The sequence below is a fragment of the Saimiri boliviensis genome, chromosome X, assembly GCF_048565385.1.
Source record: "Saimiri boliviensis isolate mSaiBol1 chromosome X, mSaiBol1.pri, whole genome shotgun sequence".
Taxonomy (NCBI): Eukaryota; Metazoa; Chordata; class Mammalia; order Primates; family Cebidae; genus Saimiri; species Saimiri boliviensis.
In genome coordinates this window covers 116918503-116924801 of record NC_133470.1, presented here as the reverse complement: position 1 = coordinate 116924801, position 6299 = coordinate 116918503, and the positions used below count along the sequence as shown (strand labels likewise).

At 43.9% G+C, this 6299-nt stretch overlaps 1 long non-coding RNA gene across 5 annotated transcripts in view; it reads left to right on the top strand.

The window, feature by feature from the left end:
• The first annotated feature begins 261 nt into the window (after window positions 1-261).
• The window catches only part of LOC104651887 (uncharacterized), a 112557-nt gene continuing 106519 nt past the window's right edge, over window positions 262-6299 (top strand). For 3 of the 5 annotated variants that reach the window (XR_012515759.1, XR_012515758.1, XR_012515755.1), the window contains exon 1: window positions 262-517. This is a non-coding gene — a long non-coding RNA (uncharacterized LOC104651887). The remainder of the gene's footprint in view (window positions 518-6299) is intronic. The other 2 variants (XR_012515757.1, XR_012515756.1) reach the window with 1 other exon arrangement.

Sequence of the window (6299 nt, the reverse complement as noted above, 5' to 3'; positions counted from 1 at the left end):
CTTTTCCCTTTTGGGAGAAGGGAGGAAAGGGTGGAAGCAGCTTCCACTCACTCCAGCTCGGGCTTGGGTCAGCTCCCTGGGCGTCGCGGAGCCCGCCCCGGTGCCACCCACGCGGCCATTTCCGCCGCAGAGGCGGAGACCGCTCCGCCGGCTCATGTGCGGTCCAGCGGACCAACCGGCTAGGTCTGGCGGGGCCAGCTCTGCTCTCCTCCGGTCACCAGGGGGCGCCAGAAACAATGGCGTAAACCGAAAGGGACGGCGGCTACGTGACTAGGGGGTCACGCGCAGGGTCGTGGGGGACCGCCTGGGATTCCCGGACGGCTGCGAGGAGGGAGCGGCGAAGTGCCGAGCCGTTTCTGGCTGCTTTCCTCCCTCCACCGCCTGCTCGTTTCGCCGCGCGCGGGCCGGACAGTGAGGCTGCAGCGGCGAAAGCGACTAAAGTCTGGGAGCAGCCGCGTGAGCTTCCCGGTCCCTGGGAGGCCCCGGGAACAGACACCTCACCCTGACATTGTGGCAGGTTTGGCCCTTCTCTCAATGCAACAAAGGAGTGACTTTGTCCCAGCCTTTCTCCTAGCCAGGAGAGGTGCTGTTAAATCCCATTGCGCCTCCCCACTGGCCTTGGAGAGATGAGCTTTCCCCTGTAGTATCCCAGGGGAGCGGGGCCGACGGGATGGACTTTCTATCTCTTAGCTGATCTGGTTAGACATTCTTGCCCAATAAGCACTTACCCAGTTGCCCACACTCCAAAAAAAAGGAGAAAATCAAATCAGTCATTTGATCAATCATTTTCATGGATATGCCGTAATAGAACAATTCACCTGGTTGTGAACTGGGCTGGGGAGTTTCAAGGAGTTTGTTACCTGATTAGTTTCTTGCTTGGTGTAGAGGCCTTAGGCACTCGCACACTTAAATTGCCAGAGAGGCCAGGGAGTGTCCAGACTACACACTGAGGTCACTTAACTGGAAACACGTTGTACACCTCAAGACATCCTACAATTTCACACACTGAGATGCTGGCTGTGATGTCTATGCAGCACAGCCCCAAGCCCCAGCCGACAGAAATGCCTCAGCAACTTCCTTCACCACGGTTCCTTCTTTTTCTTTTTTCTTTTTCCTTTTTTTCTGGGAGGTGGGGGTGGGAATGGAGTCTCACTCTGTCACCCAGGCTGGAATGCAGTGGTGCGATCTCTGCTCACTGCAGCCTCCGCCTCCTGGGTTCAAGCAATTCTTCTGCCTCAGCCTCCCAAGTAGCTGAGATTATAGGCTCCTGCCACCACGCCCAGCGAATTTTTGTATTTTTAGTAGAGACGGTTTCACGATGTTGGCCAGGCTGGTCTTGAACTCCTGACCTCAGGTGATCTACCTGCCTTGCCCTCCCAAAATGCTGAGATTGCAGGCATGAGCCATCATGCCCTGCCTTACCACAGTTCTTAATTGAGGTACTCTACTTGAGGAAAAACAATTTAGAAAGAAACTGAATAATATAGTAAATTGTGGATTTTTTTCCCCAGCTTTGTACTTTACATATCATCAAATCCACTGATTTTAAGTGCACAATTTGATGTATGCTTAAAGCTCATCTCTCCAAGACCAGTGGGGAGGCGCATGGGAATAATATAATAGATTATTACATTATTAGATATGTAACCATCATCACAATATAGTTTTAGAACATTTATCCTATCCCCCACGAATTCCCAGAAGCTATTTGCAGTTCATCGCTTCTTGCATATTTAGCCCTAGGCAACTATTTTTCTGCTTTCTGTCTCTATATTGTTGCTTTTTCTGGACATTTCATATGAATGGACTCACACAATATGTGGCCTTTTGTGTCTGACTTCTTTCTTTCCCTCTCTCTTGTTTTTTTTTTTTTTTTTTTTTTGACAGTTTCCCTTTTGTTACCCAGGCTGGAGTGCAATGGTGTGATCTTGGCTCACTGCAACCTCTGCCTCCTGGGTTCAAGTGATTCTCCTGTCTCAGCCTTCTGGAGTACCACCTGCCACCACTCCCAGCTAATTGTTTTATATTTTTAGTTGAGATGGGGTTTCACCATGTTGGCCAGGCTGGTCTTGAACTCCTGAACTCAGGTGATCCACCTGCCTTGGCCTCCCAAAGTGCTAGGATTACAGGCGTGAGCCACTGTGCCCGGCCTGTGTCTCGCTTCTTTCACTTAACATGATGTTTCAAGGTTCATCCATTTTGTAACATTATCAGTACTCCCTTTTTCTGGATAAATGATATTACATTGTATGGATATACCATATTTTGTTTTTCTATTCATCAGTTGATAAACATTTGAGATGTTTCCACTTTTTGGTTGTTATGAATAATTCTGGGAATATTTGTATACAGGTTTTTGTGTGGACATATGTTTTGGGTTCTCTTGGGTATGTACCTAGGAGTGGAATTGCTAGGTAATACAGTAACTGTATGTTTAAGTTTTTAGGAACTTCTGGACTGTTTTCCAAAGTGGCTGCACTATTTTCTGTTCTCACTGGTAAATGTATGAGGATTTCTATTTCTTCACGTCTTTATCAATACTTTCTTGTCTGTCTTTTTGATCGGTGTCTCATTGTGATATTAATTTGCCTAGATTGAGTGACTTTTGGTGCATTTGGTTTAGTGGGTTTCACTTCATTTAACGAATGCCATTTTAGTGTTATAAAAATTAGGAGCTGAAATGAATAATACATAGTCCTTCCTTGCAAGGAGCTCATGGTTCCTTCGGGAAGACAGACAGCAAACAGTGACAGTACATCTTGTTAAGTTATCTGAAGGGAGTTGAGGACAAGATGCTCTGGGGAGCAGAGAAGAGGAACACTTAACCATGCTTGAAGGCGGGTGGAGGAAAGTCCTAAGGAAACCTTTTCCAGAGAGGTCTTGATGTGCCTCTGGTTTTCTTTTGTTTATTGTAATCAAAATTGTACTAGTACATACTGCAGATTTTTTTTTTTTCTGAAGCAGGGTCTCACTTTGTCATCCAGGTTGGAGTACAGTGGTGTGTGTGATCACAACTCACTGCAACCTCAACCTTTTGGGTTCAAGCAATCCCCCCACCTCGGTCTCCCAAATACTTGGGACTATGGGTGCACACCACCACAGCTGGCTAATTTTTAAATGCTGTATAGAGACAGGGTTTTGCAGCCAAGTGCAGTGGCTCACCCTGTAATCCCAGCACTTTGGAAGTCTGAGGTGGGTGGATCACCTGAGGTCAGGAGCTCAAGACCAGCCTGGCCAACATGGCGAAACCCTGTCTCTACTAAAAATACAAAAATTAGCTGGCTGTGGTGGTGTGCACCTGTAATCCCAGCTACTCAGGAGGTTGAGGCAGGAGAACTGCTTGAACTCAAGAAGCAGAGGTTGCAGTGAGCAGAGATCGTGTCACTGCACTCCAGCCTGGGTGACAGAGCAAGACTACCTCTAAAAAAAAAAAAAAAAAAAAAAAAAAAAAAAAAAAAAAAAAAGAAATAAAAGAAAAGAAAAAACAAAAAAGACAGGGTTTCACCATGTTGCCCAGGCTGGTCTTGAACGCCTAGGCTCAAGTGACCCTCTTACTTCAGCCTCCTAAAGTGCTGGGATTACAGGTATCATACTGTAGTTTTGAAAAATCAAATAGTTCTACAAGATTTGCTTTTTTTTTTTTTTTTGAGACAGAGTCTCACTCTGTCACCCAGACTGGAGTGTAGTGGTGCAGTCTCGGCTCACTGCAACCTCTGTTTCCCGGGTTCAAGTGATTCTCCTGCCTCAGCCTCCTCAGTAGCTGGGGCTACAGACGCCTGTCACCATGCCCAGCTAATTTTTTATTTTTAGTAGAGATGGAGTTTCACCATGTTGGCCAGGCTGGTCTTGAACTCCTGACCTCAGGTGATCCACCTGCCCCGGCCTCCCAAAGCGCTGGGATTACAGGCGTGAACCACTGTGCCCTGCCAAGATTTGCTTTTTTAAAAGAGGAATCATTCACTTTCCTCCCCATTCCATGTTGTCCCCAAAAGCAACTACTTTCTGTTCTTTTAACTCTTTGAATATTTTCCCGTTTATCTTTAAAGAGCATATTTTTATTTGAGAAAAAGAAGCCCCAACATAGGCCAATTACCATCCTCACTTGCACTGATCTTTAAGTTGGTCAGCTCTATTAAATATTAACATATGGTAAATTATGGAAGCAACAGTCACAATGCAGCCTACCTTTTGTCCATTTAAATGAAAGAAGACAGGCATGCTCAATAGTTAGGTACTAGAGTAACTGAAGTAACACAATACATACTTGTAAAAAACGTGGTCTGGGTGCAGTGGTTCACGCCTGTAATCCCGTCAGAGGCCAGGTGGGCAGATCACCTGAGTTCAAGAGTTTGAGAGCAGCCTGGCCAACACAGGTGAAACTCCATCTCTACTAAAAATACAAAAATTAGCTGGGTGTGGTGGTGTGCACCTGTAATCCCAGCTACTCGGGAGGCTGAGGCAGGAGAATCGCTTGCACCTAGGAGGCAGAGGTTGCAGTGAGCCGAGATCACACCATTGCACTCCAGCCTGGGCGACAGAAAAAAAAAAAATATGGCTGAGGAATTATTTTCCTCATTGGGGCTTTACTATCATATAGCTCCAATATGCTAGCACCCAAATGTAACTGTCAATTATGAGGAATGTTACTTTCACTTAAACTTTAAAAGAAAACCACAAATGAGCTGCATGGGGTAGTACAGGGATGGATTGGCAATCTATGACCTGTGAGCTAAGAATGTTTTCAGATGAATAATGACAACAAATTTGATGATAGGGAATACTAATTTTCAACCCCAATGGAGCAAAATTTTATTTCTTATTCTAATGTTTTCATTAGTAGAACTGTATTATAAAACCTTATAGTCAATTGTTATTACATTTTTAATTTCATTAATAAAAAATTAATGTTACTGGCTGGGAGCAGTGGCTCATGCCTGCAACCCCAGCACTTTGGGAGGCCGAGGTGGGCGAATCATGAGGTCAGGAGATTGAGACCATTCTGGCCAACATGGTGAAACCCTGTCTCTACTAAAAACAAAAATTAGCTGGATATGGTGATGCATGCCTGTGATCCCAGCTGTTCAGGAGACTGAGGCAGGAGAATCACTTGAATCCCAGAGGTGGAGATTGCAGTGAGCCAAGTCATGCCACTGTACTCCAGCCTAGGGACAGAGAATAAAACTCCCTCTCAAAAAAAATTGCAGAATTTTGTTTGCTCTCATGTAAATACCTATATAATATCCTCGATCTTGCTTCTTGGTTCATAAATTCTAAATTATTAACTCTCTGACCTTCACAGAAAAGCTTGCCAACTCCTGGTTTAATAGAATAAAAAGAAATATGGAAAGCAATTGACATGTATTTGCTATGTGACCTTGGGAAGTCACTTTACGTCTCTGGTCTTTATTTTTATTATTTATAAAATGGAGATAAAGGGTAATGGGTTGATGAGATAAACTCTAGCATGAATCTCCCACCCCCTAAGTTTTTGATTAGTTAATTATACCAACATTTATTGAGTTACTATTATGTACCAAGAACTGTTAAATGAATTGGGGATATAGCATGAAACCTTTTTTTTTTTTTTTTTTTTGAAATGGAGTTTCACTCTTGTTGCCCCAGATGGAGTGCAATGGCGCAATCTCAGCTCACGGCAACCTCCACCTCCCGGGTTCAAGCAATTCTCATGCCTCAGCCTCCCAGGTAGCTGGGATTGCAGGCATGCACCATCATGACTGGCTAATTTTTGTATTATTAGTAGAGACAGGGTTTCTCCATGTTGGTCAGGCTGGTCTCAAACTCCCGACCGTAGGTGATCTGCCCACCTCGGCCTCCTAAAGTGCTGGGATTACAGGTGTGAGCCACTGAGCCAGGCCGAAACAAAGTTTTTTCAAAATTTTTGTCCAGAAAGAGGATACTGTTGTCAATGAAAAGAGACTTAAGATGTAGTATATGGTCCGAGATTGGATCATGATTTGAACAAATTTGCTTTATAGGACATTTTTGGGAAAGTTAGGGAAATTTGAATATGGATGGTTATTAGAAGATGTGAAAACTTATTAACATGAAATGGTAGAGGTCACTAACTGAAAAGGGCAGTTGTAAAACATTTTGTATACTATTTCATTTTTGGTATAAATTGCATTACGTATTATACATACTTAGAAAAATATGTAAAATGATATATACTAGGCTGTTAACAGTGGTGATTTCTGTGTGATGGGAACACAATGTTCTATTTAGTTATTTTTGCTTTTGAATTTTTCACAATGAATATATACTGCTTTTGTAAAAATAAC